This window comes from Podarcis melisellensis (assembly GCF_964234715.1).
Source record: "Podarcis melisellensis genome assembly, chromosome: 14".
NCBI lineage: Eukaryota > Metazoa > Chordata > Lepidosauria > Squamata > Lacertidae > Podarcis > Podarcis melisellensis.
This window is the reverse complement of record NC_138546.1, coordinates 23,862,959-23,883,673: the sequence shown is the minus strand read 5'-3', so window position 1 is coordinate 23,883,673 and position 20,715 is coordinate 23,862,959. Positions and strand designations below refer to the sequence as shown.

Here is a 20,715-nt window from a genome sequence, read left to right as displayed (position 1 = left end):
GTCTTCACAGCTGGAAGCAGCTGTTACATGTCACCCCAAATCTCTGAGCAGTGCGAGATTCCAGGGGTACCAGGCATGCTTAGCAGAGTCTGTGTTTCATTTTGGGCAATGAGGCAGAGTAGAGACTGTGGTGTCTTTTATGATATATGGTTTATTTACACATATATACAACCTGCATCTAGATGGAGAGAGTGCAGAGCATTCACATCCCAAGGGTGTCCTGTTCTTTCCATTGCTGCAGCCTTTGAGTACAAGAAACTCCAAACATTGTGTCCAACTCTCTTTGCAGAATAAAACAAGACTTCCCTCTTTCTGCTCTGGCCCCCACTGCCAAGCTTGCAAAAATCGCACTTTTTCTGTTCTGTGCTTGGCCCCAATAGAGCCCCTCTTACATGCAAGCAGCTGCTTCTTTTTTATTGTTAAAGAAACATGAAATGTATAATTTGGCCCTGAGAAGGTGGTGAGTCTTCTAGGAAAATCTCCAGTGAAGACTGTAGCATTTGGGCAAGGGGACCCTCTGGATAACTGGCTTCCAATCTGCTCCACATTTATTGCTAGGACCTCCCCTATACCCTAGAAATTAATAAAAGGTAGGATTTTAATTATTGGGGATGTGAAGGGAGAAATACAAGCTGCAGAGGAATTCCTGAACTAGCCTACGCAAAATGACCTGGCTAAGCTGGGGCCATTAAGAAACAACACATTGAGAGCCATTGGCAATGCAAGAGAACTGTCCTCCCCTCTTGCCCTGAGATGTGAACAGAGACTGGGGATTTGGAAGGTAGCCAGGGTAACTGGATGTGGGGTGACAGGAAAAGAGAGGGCTTTTTTTTAAGCAAGGTGTTCTGGCAAGAAGAAGGAAGAAGAAAGAGTGGCATCCATCTTGGGCAGGCTGGCTGAAGGTTGGCTGGGAGAGTTGCTTTGGACTCCATGGCTACCCTCCTGTTGGGGACAACCCCCTCTTGAAATGACCATGCCTTAAGATCTGTACTCCCTTCATGCAAACTGAAAGTTTAAATAGATGACTAAACCATGTTTCTTAAAACTACAACAGTTTCTGTTGTGTCTCTGAAAGAACACAGACCCTGGGTGAGTGCCCCCATGGACTCTTGCTACTGCTCAACAGAGAAAGGGGGAGGCACCCAACTTTGGGAACAATATAATAATAGCCAAGTTTGATTCCAAGCTTTTGTTTTCCTATAGTGATTTGAAGCAGAAATGCACAATCGAAGGGGGAAAAACCACCCAAGCCGGGCCACAGCACATGCCATTTTGGGCACAGAAGCATCAACCAGAAGACCCATTGACTCAACCATCGCTCTCAAGTGCCATGTCTTGCTACTGCCTCACAAACAGCACCATCTCACAGCGAGTGCTCATAGCTCGGGCGTGCCTTGAGGACCTTGACAAATGCGAGGGAATATAATTGTGCACTCGGCAGCCCTGCCCCCCGCCATCTCTGCCCTCCACTCCCCGCTCTCAGGACTGGAACAATATGCCACTTCCCATTCACCTCCGAGCTGTTCCCATTAAATAAGAATAAACTTGGCAACAGTTTCCCATCCCTGGAATCTAGGACAGTGGGTTACGCGAGATAGTTGCTCTTGAATGAGCAGGGAAGAAAAAGAAGCCTTTGCCAGAGATGGGAGTCTAAATTCCACATGAGAGGTTTTGACCAGAGATATGCCGGCGGCAACGGGGGTGATGTTGAAAAGATGCCTTTGTGGCCAGGACTCGCGATGACCTTGGAAAGGGTCGCAGGATCAGAAAAAAACAGAGCTTGGGATTTATTTCAAAATGAAGATTGTTCTGTCTAGAGAGCTCTGCTTTCTGTCCTGGAAGCCCTAAGGTGAGAAATGTGGAAGAGAACCATGTGGCTTTCTTCTCATTACCTCATTGATCACAGAACCTCATTGACCAAAGAATCACAGAAGTGTAAAGTTGGAAAGGACCCCAAGGGTCATCTAGTCCAACCCTCTTCAATGCAGGAATCATAGCTCAAGAATCCCTGGTAAATGGCCATCCAACTTCTGTTTTAAAACCTCCAGTGAAAGAGAGACCATATTATGAGGGTGCAGTGGTGGTGGTAGGAGAAATTCAGGCTGGTTCATGTTCTAATGTGAGCCTCCCTGACTTCCACTTCGGGAAAGTAGTGAGCCACTCTTCAAGAGGTGCACTGGATTCTGCAATGCAGTCCTTCAACCTGATAATGTTTGCAAAATGCACGTATAAAGGGAAAGTGATATATTAGCGAAATGGACATTAAAAGGCAGGATACTCAGGGAAAGTGCTTGCAAAAATTGTGTCCGTTAGGCAAAATTGCATATACAAAATGCACAGTGATTCCCCCCCCCCCCCCGCTGAGGACTTAAAAAATATATGAACTGATGTGAAATGTGGCAGACTCAATTTCAGAATGAGCCCAGAGGACAATCATGAGGGCAGATGCTGCAGCCTCATTGCTAATCTCTTCTCTGCTTGCTTTTTTATTTTAGCCATCTCTGCCTGGCATGGTTAGCTTATGGGGTGACTGGCAGTGGGCAGCAGTGAGCACTGGTGCTCAGCAGAGAAGGACCAGGTTGGGCGGCTGCAGCTGCTGCTCTCTTCATTTCCTTGTGTGTGGGTGCTTGTGAGTGTGGGGATCAAAGAGACAGAGAGGTGAATTTTATCAGTTCCAGTTTCTCTCCATTTTTCATTTGTCCAATCTTAAATTCAGTTCTCCACATTTCCACTTCACTTTGTTATTAATAAGGTAAGAAATCTCAATGAAGATTCATAAACATTTTATGCAAATTGGTATATATTTTTGCAAAGCCATTTCCCCCTAGTAGAATGCATTTCTATGTGTCTTTTTACTAATGCATGCATTTTCCTACATATTGCTTGAATGACACTGAAAAATTTGGCAAAGTGAATTTTGAAGGGTGTTCTGTGTTTTGGTTCACGTATTGTTTCAAAAAGTGTGAATTGGGCATGTTTACCTTTAAATGCAAACCGACTTGAATTTCTCTCTCTGCTGCTAACCAGAGGTCAATTTGACTTGCCTCTCCCCCAAACCTGGCACTAGCCCTGTGTGGGGAGCCTTTGCTGCGAGGGCTGTGTGTCTCCATCTTTGCCTATTGCAGAGGAATACTGGGCCAGTTTTAGATTATATTTTAATTTCTATGCTGTTTTCCCCACGAGAAAATAGCACTCAGAACAGTGTCTGAGCACACAAAAAATATCAATTCAAGAGGATTACAGCATAGTTTTGCCTGTAAACAATATTGACACTAAATAATGCAAGGAAAACTCTCGAGTAACAAACAAACAAACAATATGAATGATGCTTAATGCACAAACACAAAGAGAACTGAAATAGCTCAGTTGGCTAGAGCATGGTGCTGATAACGCCAGGGTTGCAGGTTCGATTCCTGTGTGGGACAGCTGTATATTCTTGCACTGCAGGGGGTTGGTCTAGAATAATGACCCTAAGGGTCCCTTCCAACTCTACAATTCTATGATTCTATGACAAATAGCAGATTGGTATTGCCTCACCCAACTGGAAAAGAGGTGCAGTGCACTCAGGTCACACCCTGACCATACATTTAAAGCACATTCAGCATTCCTTCCTTCCAAAGAATTATGGGAGCTGTAGTTTGTTCAGGGTGTTATGAACTGAAGCCCGGTGTGTGTGTGTGTTTGTGTGTGTGTGTGTAAAACAACAGTTCTCCCAGGATTCTTTGGGGGAAGCCATGTGCCTTAGACATGCATTAAACGTGCTTTCGATGTATGGTGTGTATGTGACCCAAGCGTCATGCAACCACAAATGTTCAACTCTCATGATTTATTTATTTTTTAAAAGCACCTAGCAAGGAGAACAACCCCTCTGGAAAGACAAGCCCATCACAGCAAAGCTCAGACGCAGCCTCCCCCAACCAGGTGCCTGCCAGAGGTTTTCAGATGACAGCTGCCATCTGCCCCAGCATGCAGTTCTTCCTGCTGCGTGGACTTTTACAGCATTTTTCTTTTTGTACATTGCAGGAGTTGCCAATATTCCAACTCATCACTCAAGCAATTTGAATGTTTCTGAACATTCCATGGCATCATCACGGCAGCTCAGCAAACAGCAGAGGAGGGTGGCTTAAAGGGCACAAGGAAACAACAGCTGACTTAGGCAGGAACAACCAACTGCACCAGATGGAGGACACCTGGTTTGCCAGTAGTACATGCGAAAAGGATCTAGTAGAACTTCCTCAGAAGGTGATGGACTCTCCTTCATTGGACAGAGGTTGGATGGTCATGTGTCGGGGATCCTTTAGCTTTGATTCCTGAATTGCAGGGGTTGGACTGGATGACTCTTGGGTACCCTCCCAGTTCTATGATTCTATTGTTTCTGCACACTATTCAATATAAACCCCTATATGGCTTGGGTCCCGGCTATCTGAAGGACCGTATAGGAGCATATTTGAGCCTGCCTGGACTTTGAGATCTTCTGGGGAGACCTCTCTCTTGGTCCCACCCATTTCACAGGCACACTTGGGGAGTACACTGGACAGGGCCTTCTCGGTAGCTGCTCCCAGATTGTAGAATTGCCTTCCACAGGAGACTAAGCTGCCCTCTCTTTGCTTTCCTTTTGCTGGCAGGGAAAGATCACTCCCCCTGCCACTCAGTGAGTCCTTTGGCCCCCTAACTGGCTGTTCTGGCAGAATCTCCACTGGTTCCTGGTTTTTTTTTTGTATGCGTCCAATAGCCATCTGTCAGGGATTCTTTAGCTGCGATTCCTGCATTGCAAAGGAGGGGTGTGTTGTACTAGATGTCATTTTGGATCCCTTCCAACCCTGCAATTCTAGGATTCTTTGGTGGTGGGGAGAGCATATGGAATCTTCAGCTTCTCGTTCTTGTATTTCAACACCCCTGGTCCTCTCTCCACCCCAATTCAAGGCAGCCACCAGGCAATTGCATTTCCTATACACCCTCAGTGCAAATACAAGGTGATCTCTTACATCATTAACTTTCTAAAGGGGCTTTGATATATGTGAGGTGAGAGATGGAACAAGCGAAGTGGCATGCAGCTGGTGATGTCACAGCCGCCTCATTTGCATATGCATCTACAACCTTCCTGGAATTCTGATCCTCCAAGCTGGCTAAGGCTAATCCATAAACAAAATTCCAGCTTTCAGAATTTTGGCTTCAAGACGATTTCTGCTCTGGGTGATAGGGAAGGATCACCTCTGTTGCTGCTAATCACACCTGTAGACAATTTTTTTTTTTATTTTAAACAGTACAATGGTACCTCAGGTTAAGAACTTAATTCGTTCTGGAGGTCTGTTCTTAACCTGAATCTGTTCTTAACCTGACCACTTTAGCTAATGGGGCCTCCCGCAGCCGTTGCGCCGCCGCTGCACGATTTCTGTTCTCATCCTGAAGCAAAGTTCTTAACCCAAGGTAATATTTCTGAGTTAATGGAGTCTGTAACCTGAAGCATATGTAACCCGAGGTACCACTGTAATGCAATTTTAGTATTACTTACAGCCTGAGCCTATGATCTTTTCACCTCGGAGGGTGTGTGTGTGTGTCAGTCAGGCATCCAGGCTGCTAGTGGAGAAGGCTGATGGCAATGCTCATGCATCAAAGGAGACAGTGCGTTATAGTGGTTAGTGTTTAGACTAGGATTCCACTCAGCCATGGAGCTCACTGGGTAGGAGGCAAACACTGCCTCTCAGCCTAACCTACCTCACAGGGTTGTTGTGAGGATTAAATGAAGGGGGGGGGGGAGAAACCATGTATGCCACCTTGAGCTCCTTGGAGAAAAAGGTAGGATATAAAATGCAACAGAATAAATAGATAGCAAGTCAAACTGAGGCAGCACCCATTTCTATTCTGTACAGGTGAATGCCCCAGTGGCGTAGCGTGGGTTGTCAGCACCCGGGGCAAGGCAAGTAATTTGCGCCCCCTAACCCATGGATTTGCGCCCCCTAACCCGTGGATTTGCGCCCCCTAACCCTAACCCCCAGATGTTGCACCCGGTGCGGGCGGCCTCCCCTGCACCCCCACGCTACGCCACTGGAATGCCCTCCATCCCCCCTCCAGTTTGGACATGCAGCTGCTACAGGGTTGGTTTCCTTGTGAGGAGAGAGCAAAGCTTTGCATCCAGTGCTAGTTCTACTCAAAGTGGACCCATTGAAGTGACACAGCTAAAGATGATTCATTGATTTCAGGGGTTCCCCTTGGAGTGGGGCCTTGTAGGCATTTCTAGCTTCCTCAGGATAGCTGTCAATCTGAAAAAAATACAAGCTAAGGGTGCTGGGATGGGAGGACCTCAGACAAGGAGCCAGCTTAACAGTGCTAGGAAGTGACATCAGTTTCATAGACACACACACATCTCTGCCAAAGCTAGCAGAGCTACTTGGAGATACCTACCCCCGCTTCTTCAGCTTCTATTCAAATACATGTGGGGGTGTTCTCAGTAGCCACCAACTGTCACTGTTCACTGAAGAAACATCTAACTATCAGAAATGATTGAGCCAGCTTGTTTTCTGCTGCTCCGAAGGGCAGGACCCGAAGCAATGGATTCAAATACCAAGAAAGGTGATTCTGAGTAAACCTGAGTAAACCAAAGTGTTGGTGTTGACCTTTAAAGCCCTAAACGGCCTCGGTCCAGTATATCTGAAGGAGCATCTCCACTACCATCGTTCTGCCCAGTCGCTGAGGTCCAGCGCTGAGGGCCTTCTGGCAGTTCCCTCACTGCGAGAAGCAAAGCTACAGGGAACCAGGCAGAGGGCCTTCTCGGTAGTGGCGCCTGCCCTGTGGAACGCCCTCCCATCAGATGTCAAAGAGATAAACAACTACCTGACATTCAGAAGACATCTGAAGGCAGCCCTGTTTAGGGAAGTTTTTAATGTGTGACATTTTAATGTATTTTTAATCTTTGTTGGAAGCCACCCAGAGTGGCTGGGGAGACCCAGCCAGATGGGCAGGGTACAAATAAATTATTATTGTTATTGTTATTGTCATCACTTTCTGACAGTAAGAGCTGTCCGACAGTGTAACACAGACTCCCCCAGATGTTGCTGGACTCTCCTCCTTTGGAGGTTTTTAAACAGAGGTTGGGTGGCCATCTGTCAGGGATTCTTGAGCTGTGATTCCTGCATTGCAGGGGCTGGACCAGATTAGCCTGGGGTGGGGGGTCCCTTCCAACTTGACCATTCCATGCTTCTATGAAACACATTTAGTGTTTCATAGAAACACTAAAATTAAGACAGCACACTGGCTGGGGCTGATGGGAGTTTGATTTGGTTATTTAAAAATATATCTAAGCAGTGTACAAAGAACTGAAGCAACAACAGACAACTTAAACAAAATATTAGAAAAATACACAGTTACATATAAAGAATGTTACATTAGTACAAAGTTATTAATCAATACCATCTCCTTTCTGACACACCTTCCCTTTCAGACTCCAGGTTCTCAACCAGGGGCCAAACAAACTCTTAACTTGCCCACAAAATTCTGACAACGAGAAGAGATCCTAGAAACAGCAGGCATCACTCTAGTCTTTCACTCTAGACTTTCTTTTTATGCGCAGGCCCAAGGTGGATGGTGCTACTTCAAGCTGCCCACAGCTTTGTCCCATTCAGCTGCACTTTCCAAACCCAGTTCCAGGTAAAGGTAAAGGTTTGTTGAGTTGTGGTCCAAACCACCAGGAGGGCACCCAGTTGGGGAATGCTGTTCTAGAATCCCTAAGTGATCATCAGCGCTTAGCAGCAGTCCATCAAGTCACACAAAGGCCACATTCACACTATGCATTTAATGTATGATTGTATGAGTATCATACATCTTTAAACAGCCAAGGCTTCCACCAAAGCATAATGGGATCTGCTATTTATTTATTTAAATAGCCCTGTTTAGGGAAGCTTTTAATGAATGATGTTTTAATGTATTCTTAATCTTTTGTTGGAAGCCGCCCAGAGTGGCTGGGGAAACCCAGCCAGATGGGCGGGGTATAAATGATTAATAATAATACTAATAATAATTTATTAAGGGTGCTGAGAATTGTTAGACGATTCCCCCCATTCCCCCAGAGCTACAATTCCCCAAATTCCTTGTGAAGACGGATTGATTGTTAAACCACTCTGGGAACTGCAGCTTTGGGAGGGGAATGGGGGGGGGGTCTCTTAACAACTCTAAGGACTCTTAACAAACTACAGTTCCCAGAGTCCTTTGGGGGAAGCATGGCTGTTTAAAGTGGTATCATGGGGCTTGAAATGTATTAGGTGAATGTGGACAAAATGTGGTCATAAGAACATAAGAAAACCCTGGTGGATCAGGCCAGTGGCCCATCTAGTCCAGCATCCTGTTCCCACAGTGGCCAAGCAGATACCTCAAAGAGAAGCCCACAAGTAGGACCTCAGAAGCATTGCTGCCTCCAACAGTGGAGGCAGAGCATACCCATCATGGCTAGTAGCCTTCAACAGCCCTCTCCTCCACGGTCCTCTTTTGAATTGACACAACAAGATGTAACATCTGCTCCAAGAACTCTGCACTTGCAAATGCAATCTCAAAATGGAAGAGTATTGAAATTCCCTCTATACATGAATGGACCCAAAAGCTGACAGAATACACTGAATTAGATGGTCTATCAGAAAAAATGAAGAATAAACCAAAACAGGAATTTGTTTCAAAATGGGAGGTTTTCAAAGGATATTTGAAATATAATTACAGTAGCTTATACTCTGTTGCAGGATTTGAGGAATTTCAGTAATAGTTGCAAGTTAGACATAAGAGTTAAGATATATTAAGAAAAAGTTAAATTATGATAAAAGTGTGTATTGGCAATAAGTAATATGAAACTGAAGTAAGGAATAGACGGGAGGTCGGGTCTATAGTGCTAAGACCAATTTATGTTCTATTGTTTGTTAAGAAAATTTTGTTTTTATTGTTATTCTTGTGTGTAATTCTGTATCTGTGTTTTCCTTTTTTTTGTTGTATCAATAAAAAAAGCAAAAGCAATCTCAAAACACTTGTTTGCAAAAGAAAAGAAGAGAAAAAAGGCGCTGAGATAGAATTTGAGCTCTGGGCACCTTGTACTCTCAGACTCTTTGCCCCTGCTCTGCACTGGCTTGCTTTATTTGGAAGAAAGCCCCCTTCTTCTATTCTGGTGGAGCTTGATTCTTAAGCATTTCCCGTGGCTCCAGCTTGCCTGTGGCTGCCATGCCAGAGCTAACGGCTGGCATTCTGTAGTTGCAGTCCTACATGCTCCTGAGAGCAAAGTAAGAAGTGCAAAAATAGCTGTAGAGACACGACTGACAGACACTCCCACAGTGTACCTGGCAACCCACCAATCATGAGATTGCGCACCAGCGCTGCCCCCACATTAAACATGCATGGAACACTCCAGCCGAAATGTGCAAGTCCGGCAGAAGGAGAAAGTGAAGGCTAACGATTTGCAGAGGGTGAGAGCCCTGAAGTTGCTTATCAACAGTTATCAGTCGGGCAGGCACCCTGAGCAGGAGCAGACCACAGTTGTTCCTATGATGGTGGAGTTCATTTAAATAATTTCTATTTAAATGATAGCACTTATTCCTCAACTTGCAGCTATACATCTAGATGAGCACATGCAAATTTTATGCAAATAGGTGCCCTCCTTTTCCAGCGACACATTTCCTCTCTTTGAGCAATGTGTAAGGATATCAAGGATGCAGGGAATCAAAGGGAGTAGACCTGAGTACCAGCCTTGAACAAGTTTCACTTATTGCATTTATATCCCACCTTCCTTTCCTACAAGGAGCTCAAGGTGGCAGACATGGTTCTCCCCCACTCCTCATTTAATCCCCCACAATGACCCTGTGAGGTAGGTTGGGGTTGAGAGGCAGTGACTGGCCCCAGGTCACCTGCTGAGCTTCATAGCTGAGTAGGGACTTGAACCCTGGTCTCCCAACTCCTAGTCCAAATGCTCTCACCACTGCATCACTGGTTCCCTTCCAGTGTCTTGCACACAATGATTTTGGGTGAAAAATAACAAGAGTGGAACTAGAATGCAGGGCTCCTCATTGAATGAGAAGGTATTTTCCATGGTGGCTCCCAGGCTGTGGAATGACCACCCCTCTGAGGTGCACCTTGGTCTCTGTGTGCTTTTTGATGATGAGTTGAGTGGGTGCCTTTCCTCCTGCTGTGTTGTTGTGCCCTGCTGTGCTGCTAACTTTGGCTGCTCTGTACTTTTTTTTTGGGGGGGGTGCATTTTGATTGAAAGTGGTGCTTGCTTGAATTGTGACATTTTCCTATCCCACCCCAGGACCTTTTGGCAAGAGGTGGACTATAACTACAAACAAACAACAAATATATGCTAAATAAAGGAGCGCCAGTAACCACACAGCCACGCAACAGAAATATTTGCAATTTGTCTAGCCCATGATGTAGGAACAAAACAGGAAGCTGCCTTATCCTGTGTCAGCCACCTACAGCAATATTGTTCAGAACGAACTGGCAGAGGCTTTCTAGGGTTTCAGTCTTTCCCAGCCCTACTGAGAAATTTCAGGGATTGATGCTTGGGGCATCTGCATGTAAATGAAAGATGTTCTGCTGCTGAGCTGTGGCCCTCCTCCTGCTCTCCTCAGCTCCACATGAATCATCTAGCCACACAGCTCAGTACTGAAGGACCTCAGCTGGAACAACGCATCTTCAGCCCACAAAAGTCCTCAAAAGGTGTTCAGTTTACTCCTGCAAGAGAGTGCAGTGCGACACAGGCAATCTGAGTGAGTGATGCAATGGCCAATGGCCTCCCCCGTCAAGTGCCATGCCCAATATTTAGATGCACCTCCCTTGCATTTCAGGATAACTTCAGTTTATTGCTAGCATTTGTAGGGCATCCTCTCCAGAAGCCCTTCTAGAGAGGGTGACTGATACAGCTCTGCCGGCTGGCTTATCACACTGGCAACAACCACATGAGGAGAATGGAAGACTTAGAGTCTGTCCTATTTTTTATTAAAACACACACAAATGCTTTTAAGAAGAGCCTGCTAGATCAGGCCAATGGCCCATCTAGTCCAGGATCTGTTCTCACAGTGGCCAACCAGATGCCTCAAAGGGAACCCCCAAGCAGTTCCCCAAAACAAGAGCACTCTTCCTTCCTTAGCTTTCCAGCAACTTGTATTCAGAATGTAGCCCTCTCGGCCATTGTTTTTGACAACGCTCCAGCAGCAAGACCCACAGCCAGCATGCAGACCTCCCGTTCTGCTGTGGTGGCACATCTCCTGGTCCTCCTCTCGTGTCCCATATGGAAGACCAGGGAGGTGACTAAGAAGGGGGCAGTGCTGGAGGACCAGCTCATTTACTCAAGAACAAAGGCAACGCTGAAACCATCAAGTCTTTTATTGAAGGACATCCATGGCAGAGTGAGCTCTGGCAGTGTCATAGAGTACAGCTGCTCTGGTTGCAACCCTGTCTCTTACGCATTCCGGAAAGGGACAGGACTCATGCGAGAGCAGGAAAAGTAATGACCCCACAGAGGAACATCTGGCATCTCACGAGTCACCTGCTGCTGCTCTAGGCCTCTCTTGTGGCCTCTATGGCACTGGGGAGTGGAGAACATCTTTTCCTCCATGAGTGCAGAGGGCTGCCTGGTTGCCTGTAGAGAGACATGGGGATAGTTAGTGGTAGTAATGAGCAATGAGAAGAGGCTGCAGCAGACAACTCCTGGGGAAGTAGCAGAGGAGGGGGGTCCTGCCCCCCAAGTGCTTCTAGTCAACAGAGGTTGGATGGTCATCTGCCAGGTTCCATCCATTTAGCCTCGGTTTCTGCATTACAGGGGGTTGGACTAGATGACCCTTGGAAGTCCCTCTACAGTTCTATGATTTCTTTTTGTTGGCAGGTGGCCTGTGGTCTGCATCCAAAAAACCTCTTCTTGAGGGAGATGCTGTCACCAATGAAACAGCCCTCACCGTGGAGCCCCAAGGAGTGGCCCTGGAGCTTGGCCTTCATGTCCCCTGGCTCTGATCCTGCTAGGAAAAACAGGACCCAGCAGATAGTTCGCCTACAATGGTACCAGGCTCCCCTTTGTTTGTGCCAGTGCATAGTGAAAGAACTGATCTAGATTTGGGGCCCGGCAGTCAACAGATCCCCTGTTTTTGTGCACGGGACATACTTGTGGGAGATGCTGCTGCACCTTGCTGAGCCAGGGTGTGGGGTTGGTAAGCTGGAATGCCTTGGTTTGCATTGTATGGGAGGGCTGGGGAAGACATGCAGAGGTCAGGGGGGGGGAGGAGAGATGGGAGGAATGCAAAAGGCTCTGCTTTTTACCTGTGATGGTCCTCTTGTCCTTGGGATTGCCGATTCTTGAGAGTATTTATATTTGAAGTCTGGAATCGCAGCACCTGTAAAAGGTCTGAGAACACAACTGTTATCTATCTACTCTTTCTCCCCCATCCTTTTTTGGGAAAAGTTCCCTTGGCTCCTGGGTATTTCTGTTTCTTGTGCAAAGTTTTCCTAATAATAATAATAATAATAATAATAATAATAATAATAATAATTTATTTATACCCCACCCATTTGGGTGGGTTTCCCCAGCCACTCTGGGCGGCTTCCAACAAAGTATTAAAATACAGTGGTCTGTTAAACATTAAAGGCTTCCCTAAACAGGGATGCCTATCATCAAATGCCCCATCACTAAAGTAGCTACTCACTTAATCCTAGTTCTCCAGACATGGGGCAGAAGAGCATCTCTCCATACCATGTTCTGGTCAACTGTTTCCTCGCCAGGGTTGATGAACACTTCTGTATAGCGACTGGCTGCAGAACGGGAATCTTCTGCATTGTGGCTTTGCAGTTAGAAAGGTTTGAATGTCCTGATGCAACAGAGTCCAGGGCTCCCATGCCTTTAATAGTTGTGTAAAAGAAGCAATTAAAGGGTCAGCAGCCCTGTTCTCTCATGCGCCTGTCCAGTCTAGTTTCAGGCAGGGGACAACCATTCAAGTAGGGCTCTTCCTTCATTGACTTCAAGGGATACTCTTTACTTATGCCACCCCTTTTATGGGCACATTTTGCCATCACAATCTCTGCCCTTTTCATCTCCTTAAGAACATAAGAAGAGCCTGCTGGATCAGACTCTAGTCCAACATCCTGTTCTCACAGTGGCCAACCAGATACATTTCTGTGAAGCCTGCAAGCAGGACAGAAGCACAAGAGCACTCTCTGCACCCGCAATCCCCGGTAACTGGTATTCAGAAGCATTTCTGCCTCCAACTGTGGAGGCAGAACATAGCCAACATGGATAGTAGGCTTCAATAGCCCTTTCTCCTCCATGAATTTGTCCAGTCCTCCCCCACCAGTCCTGTCATCATATGGGTGGGGAAAAGGGTCATCATCCACAAGCAGTGGCGGACTTTGGGCTTGCAAATTTCAGTAGCGCCCTGTGCAACACCAATTCTCTTCCCCCTCCCAGCATTTCGCCTTCCATTCTAAGTCAGTGCCAAGAGTGTGAAAACCAATTGCACTCCCTTAAATCTTCCTCTAGCACAATTGGGTCTCATAGATTGATATGGTGTTCAGCTTTACTCTTAACAGAGAGGCTTAGCAGTGATCCAATCCCTGCCCATTAGGCAAAACTTGGAGTATATACCTCTAGCTATCATTTAGATTTTATAGGGAAAGAAAGAAAAAGGAAAAGAAAGAAAGAAAGAGAGAGAGAGAGAGAGAGAGAGAGAGAGAGAGAGAGAGAGAGAGAGAGAGAGAGAGAGGATTTAAAACAAGAAGACTCTAAACATTTGAGAAGATGAAATGTTGCCGTGTATGCCCACCTCCCAAGAGTCAGCCTGGAACAGGAGCTCTGTGGTACCCTCCTTTTTTTGGGTGGTGAGCCCGTTTTGTTCCCAAACTCTTTGGCACTCATTAGAGGAAGCAAGGGTGATGGAGTGTCATCAGAAATGTTCCAGGAGTTGTCAGCCTGCCTGAAAAGGCCAGAGCAATCTGGCAGTCTGCTGTGTCTTCCGCTTCTCCTCCATCTTTCAAAATGCTGTAGAGAAATCTCAGATCGTGTGTCTTCAAGCAGACGCCGAACTGGCAGCCTGTTATTGACCCATTGCTGAGTTCTGTCAATATACATGAGCAAAGGGATAAGGCGCTAGTTATCGGGCAGGAGCTGTTCTTTAGCCCAGCAGGAGGCTGCCTTAATCAAAGGAGTGAGCCTGGATTCCCGCTGGCACCTTCCATGCCCCCCCCCAAGCCTGGATCCGTGTCAAGTTCTGGTTCATTATAGCCCAAACAGTGGATAATATTGGGCCTCTGCGAGGGCTTTTCCTGGGGTGCCTGAGGCTGGTTAAGTGCTTCACTGGTGGCAGGTGATCCTTCCTGCTGTTTTCAAGATTCGGTTTTACTGTACAACATTTTGAGCGTGTGATTAGAACGGTATTGTGCAAATCAATCAAAAATAAAAGCGATAATAATCTCATGGCGGAAGCCCAAACAAAAGGGATTTCCCCCTGGAACTTTAGCTTGGGGCTGGGGAGATGCCAGAGGAAAATTGAGCATTGGAAGGGCTGGTATATACGGCAAGGACCTCTGACAACCACATTCCTATAGACCCACATCACTTCAACCAGAGAACTGAATGTGCACCAGTGATATCCTTCAGGGACGGGGATCCCTCTTCAGGCCAAGGGCCGCATTGCCTTCTGAGCAACTTTCCGAGGGCCAGATGTCTGTGGTAGGTGGAGCCAGAAGGGAAAGGGGGCAGAACAATGAATGAGCATTTTACCTTTGTACAATGGGCTAGTTTCAACACACACTGACCCACCACACTCTATCTTCCATCCAGACAAGGAAGAGGTGCTATTAGAGTTCAAGGACACATCAGAGCCAGGCAAAGCCACTCGTGGCCAGCAAAAGCTGTGCCTTGGGGAGAGTTCTGATGGCCAGATAGAGAGGCGTGGGGGGGCCGCATTTGCACCTCAAGTCTTGAAGTTCCCAGCCCCTGTGGGTGGCCACAAAACATCTGCACATGCAGAATTCTCCATTCACTTCAGTGGATGATGTGTTGCAGGCTCCATGCGCAGGGCTGTAGCCAGAAATACTGCAGCTATGATGGAAATGTCACCATTCTTGTTTATTATATATTGCAGAATGAAATAAAAACAGTTAAAAAATAAAATTGAATGTGAAACTGCACATGCTCAGAGTATTTCTTTTATAAATATCAGGGTTGACAAACCCTTCTCTCTAACGTGTCAGGAATGCAAAGGCAATCGATCTGTTAGTGTGGCCACAGCTATACTTTGGTACTCCCTGCCTATTGATATGAGGCAGGCACCTTCACTGTACTCTTTCTGGAGCCTGCTAAAAGCATTTTTGTTTAGACAAGCCTACCCAGATGCTTAGAAAGTTGTAATCTGTTTTTTTAATTATTTTTGCTATTTTTTTCTTATTGATAATTTTGATAATTTTATTGTTTTATCTTTTTTGTAAACTGCTTTGAGGTTTCCTTCCCCAATCAAGCACACTTATTATACTAAACTAGATAAAAACATGCAATGTAAAACAAAATGCAAAAATATGGAATGACATGACAGGGGATGGGGAAGGGGAAAATGTGTGTAATGTAGTCATACCCCATAGCAAGGTGGCCTCCTGCAAGACAATTAAGTCTAGAATTATGTAGTCACAACTCTGGGTGGCTGAAAGCTCCCTGTCCCATTGGGGGGGGGAATCAATGTGAAATAAATTTATTTCAATATATGTTATATTCAGAATATAGTATTGCTGGTATATGCCGTCTGGGGAAAATAGTAAATATATCTTAATGCCAAGGACACAGGTTGGAAGTGTGGGCAATGCCTGCATGCTATATCTGTGAAAAATTAGTAGACTTTTTTTGAGGGGGGGGGGTCGTAATTCATATAAATACTATAACTGGATACACTTTGCAGTTAGATCCTCTACAAATTCTATTAGATTTTAAAATGAAATGAATACCAATGCCTAGGAAGAAATGCGAGACCAGCACTTAAATATCTAATAACTACTAAATGGTGCTCACCTAGTATATCTGCAGAACAAGAGGGGGGCTTATTAAGATGGGGCTGATAGCTAAAAGAGAGCTAGTGTGGTGGTATGGCTAGAGTGCTGGACTAAGAGCTTGGAGAGTCCAGGGTTCAAATCCCCCCCCCATTCATTCATGGAGCTCACTGGGTGATCTTGGGGGCCAAACACTGCCTCTCAGCTTAATCTGCCTCATAGCATTGTTCTGCAAATTAAATGAGGCAGGAGAGATCTAGGTATGCCACCTTAAGGTCATCGGAGGAAGAAAAGGTGGGATACAAATGCATCAATCAATCAATCAATCAATGCATAAATCAATCTCCCATCAGCCACAGCCAGAGAGCGATGCTCCCATCAGACCCAGGATTCTACAGACCAACCTGACTATGCCAGATGGGAGTTGTAGTCCAAAAGATCTGGAGGATACTAAGTTGGGGAAGGCTGCCGACTCCATTGCATACAAATAGCTTCCCAAAAATCACATATTGGAAAATTCTATTCCATTTGATGTTGCCACATCCCCCCCGATTTGCTTTCATATAAATCCCTCCCTACTCTCTCACTCAGTAATTTAGACAAGAGAATGAATCAAAAGTGATCTGAAGGAGTGCATCTGAAGCAGGCTTCCTCAACCTCGGCCCTCCAGATGTTTTGAGACTACAATTCCCATCATCCCTGACCACTGGTCCTGCTAGCTAGGTGTCATGGGAGTTGTAGGCCAAAAGCATCTGGAGGGCCGAGGTTGAGGAAGCCTGATCTGAAGCTTCAAACAGATATATAACACTGAATCTGCAAACAATTCAAAATGTACTAATGGCCAAAATATGTAGTGATTCCCCCCCCCCAAAAAAAAATTAAAAGTCACTAATATTTTTCTATGAAGAGATTTTAGACAGCATATTTCAATAAAACCCACAGCATCTACTTTCCCCCCTACAGTGGTACCTTGGGTTACAAACACCTCAGGTTACAAACACTTTGGGTTACAGACTCCGCTAACCCAGAAGTAGTACCTCGGGTTAAGAACTTTACCTCAGAATGAGAACAGAAATCACACAGCGGTGGTGGCTGTGGGCAAGCAGGAGACCCCATTAGCTAAAGTGGTACCTCAGGTTAAGAACGGTTTCAGGTTAAGAATGGATCTTCGGAATGAATTAAATACATAACGAGATGTACCACTGTATATATTTTGGACAGAATCCGAACTATATTGTTTTTTCAGAGAATGCCAAGGATAATTCTTGCATCCAGATGCATTTCCGTGAGGTGGCTATATAAATTCATAATAAATAATATGACAAATACATACTGAAGCTTCTTTGAGTTTAGTTTAATGTTTCATTGAAATAATCGGAATAGCTGAACTATTTGACCCAATGAACGCAAAACTGCAGTGCTTGATAACAGAGTTAAAAAGCTGAGTGAACTGTTGTAATATTTCAATTATTTTTAAAAATACAAAGAAAAAATCTTTCTGCAATGATATAAAAACTGGTTCAGTTTTTAAAAAACCACCCTTGCTACACACCAATAGAAGTCTATATCCCTGCAATAGAGTAAAAGAACACAGCACTGATCTAGTCAGGGTTAAGCTCTTTGAAACCCCACAGTGGAAGAATTAAGCCTTTTTCTGAGCCTGATAAGGATCCTATCTGTGATGGTCCCTGGCTTGTAGAACGGCCTCCCCTCAGAGGTATGTCTGACATGGACTCTTTCTTTTTATTCCAGCTCCAGGCAAAACCTCATTTCTTTGCTGAGGCATTTGGGGACATCCATTTTAATCCATATTATTGTTGGAGTTCTGAATCATAATCTGTTGTTCTTAAGGATCTGTAGCTGTAAGAACTTGGGGTCATAGGAAGCTGCATTCCTATGGCCCATCTAGCTCAGTACTGTTGACAGTGATGGGCAGCAGCAGTTAGGGGGTTTCAGGCAGGGGTCTCTCCCAGCCCTAGAGATGCCGTTGGGATCTTCTGCATGCAAGGTAGGTGGGTCAGGAATCCTGGTAGCTTTACATGCCTTCGTTGTTAAATAGATTTGTTCTGTACGTTGAGATCAGTTGTGAGGAAGACTGGGCGAAAAATACATTATGGGAATAAGTAAAATAGAATAGCTACCAGTCTATTGGTATTGAATTTTCCAAGCATTAGGAACATTGGAAGTTGCCTTATCCTGAGTCAGACCATTTGGTCCATTGAGCTCAGTATTGTCTACACTGACTGGCAGCATCTCTCCAGGCAGGGTGCTGCTCTCTTTCATTCAGGGCGTCTCTTCCAGATCCAACTGGCGATATCAGGGATTGAAAGTTGGACACAGTGCATGTAAATCAGATACTTTGCCACTGAACGACGTTCCTTTGCATTGAAGGCACTTTAGATCATGCAATCCACACACCCCACTGGTGTTTGTATGTGTGTGTGTGTGTGTGTGTGTATGTAATACTAGCTTAACCACAGGCTTGACAGCAGTAGCACCACCATGGTGTGCGTGTGGTAACAACATTTTCACATGCATCTTATTCCTACTCAGTCCTCCACCTCAATCCCTTAATTAAACTGTAATGACAGGGCTCCTCCACACTGGGAGGGTTTGGGGGGGGTCATATGCTCCTCAATTGCCTCATTTGCTTCTCATGATGTGCCGGTAACTTCTCCTGGTCATTCTGGCTGGCTTCCAATTGCAGGTGAATTTTCTGCTGGACATGCAAATAGTTTGTGATGTTCATCTGAACGGTTGATGGGAGTAGAGGAGCAACATGGAGCTTTTATTTTATTTTATTATTTCGTGTCTAGCAGCTGGGGAGCTTGTGAAATAATTAGTGAGCTTGGGCAGGTACAGAGTGCTTTTCTTTCAATTCAAAAGCATAACTATGCCCCTCTCATAGGATTGGTTACTAGATCGGTGGGTGCTGACTCTTTGAGCGCCAACATTTAGAGCACTGGGAGTCAGACACATTTAACACATTTTAAAATCCAGAAATGTGGATACTGCAGACATGGGCATCTTCAACAAAGAAAGTCTCTCTCTCTCTCTCTCTCTCTCTCTCTCTCTCTCTCTCTCTCTCTCTCTCTCTCTCTGTACCTTTCTCCCTCTCTCGGTGTTATTAATGCTCATGGTACTCAGGGAAATCGTGATGATAAGAGTTCCTGACGTGGGAGTAATATTGAACGAAAAAGACCAAAGTTCAATCTAGTCCAATATTCATCTAAGCAGAAGCTTCTGAGAAACCTGCAAGTAACACATGGCTACAATGTTTGTTTCCAGCACCTGAGGTTCACAGGTAGACTCCTTCTGTTCGTGGAAGCTCCATTTAGTAGTTGTAACTCATTACTGCCTGCAGCACAGGCAAGGGCTACAAATCCCATTCTCTCTGATAACTGGCCACACTAGCTGGTGCTGATGAGAGTTCCTTCAGGTACTGATGAGACTTCCTTCAGTACTTCAGGTATCCTTGGCTTCAAGAACCAGACCCAATGGACTCTCCTACCAGCTACGTACTTGACCCTTTCATGGGTAGCTCAGCTGGGAAAGGAGGGGGCAAATTGTCCCCTCCCTCTCCCTTTAGACAGTTTTGCTGCTCAAATTTTGCTGGAGGAAACTGCAGCTCTTCGAGCACCACACCAGCCAGCAGATCACAAAGCAAACTCCCATGCAAAGGGCAAGTGGGTGCCTGCACCTTCTCGTGACAAGAAGCTGGCCTTCTTCAACAATGCTGGGTTGTCAACAACTGGCCATTGATTGGAGTGTAAGGGCAAGGGAGAAAAGGAGGCCTGGCTTGCTCTTGTGCCTTTAACAGGCACTGGATCTGCAGGAGTCGGCAGATGAGGCTGCTCACATCCCTTAAAGGCAGAGCTACAGAGGCTGCTTCAAAAGTTGGCAACTCTATTGCATTGTTTGAAGCCTCAGTGCTTTTGTAGTGGGGGGTGGAGGGAGGATAAATTTGATTCCGCTCTGTTTAAATGTTGGAAGAAATATTAATCCACACTCTCTAGCTTGAGCCTCAAAGTGTCTCCCATTTTGGGTAGGAATTAAACATGGAAGAGCAGCTACCTCTTTCAGGAATGACCTTGAGCTTCCCAACACCTGTTTGAGTTTGGATATCTTTTGCTTGCTCCCATGGAGATAAAGTGAAATCATCATCATAATATTTACTGTTAATTTACATGAACATTGAAGGTGTTCACAGCACTCCACAATCCTTACAACTACCCTGAAAGGTAGTCTGATATTATCATCAACCCTCTATTGCACCAATACTGCGCAGGTTGAGGGTTGCCTAAGGCAGCCACTCACTTTCCCATCCACCTCTGTGTTTTGGATAATTCTCACCAGTCTCATGCAGCACAGCCCAAAGTCAAGGCTGATGAGCGTTGTCGCTCAAACCATTTCATTACTTTTCTAATTTATTTACTGCATTCTATCCCACCTTTTACACCAAGGAGTTCAATGTAGTTTTCCTTCTCCCCATTTTATGCCCACAACAACCCTGTGGGGTTTGTAAGCCTGAGAAACAGTGAATGGCCCAAGGTCATCCAGTGAGCTTCATGGCTTAGCGGGGTTTTGAACACTGGTCTCTCCCAGGCCCGAGTCCAACACTCTAATCTGCCTGTCAACATCTGACTTAATGACACCTAGCAAGCTCTTGCCTGAGTTGAGATTCAAAATAAAGCCCCCTACACACACATAGTACCATTTGCAACATAGGGA

At 45.5% G+C, this 20,715-nt stretch overlaps 1 protein-coding gene and 1 long non-coding RNA gene across 3 annotated transcripts in view; both read right to left on the bottom strand.

Annotated features, from left to right (window-relative positions):
• The window catches only part of CACNG3 (calcium voltage-gated channel auxiliary subunit gamma 3), a 66,695-nt gene that overhangs the window by 41,381 nt on the left and 4,599 nt on the right, over window positions 1-20,715 (bottom strand). The window lies entirely within an intron of this gene.
• LOC309357080 lies at window positions 11,352-14,839 on the bottom strand. The gene is made up of 3 exons (XR_014163025.1): window positions 13,773-14,839; window positions 12,277-12,361; window positions 11,352-11,605 (listed from the first exon to the last, which is right to left on the bottom strand). It is a non-coding gene; the product is annotated as an uncharacterized lncRNA (long non-coding RNA).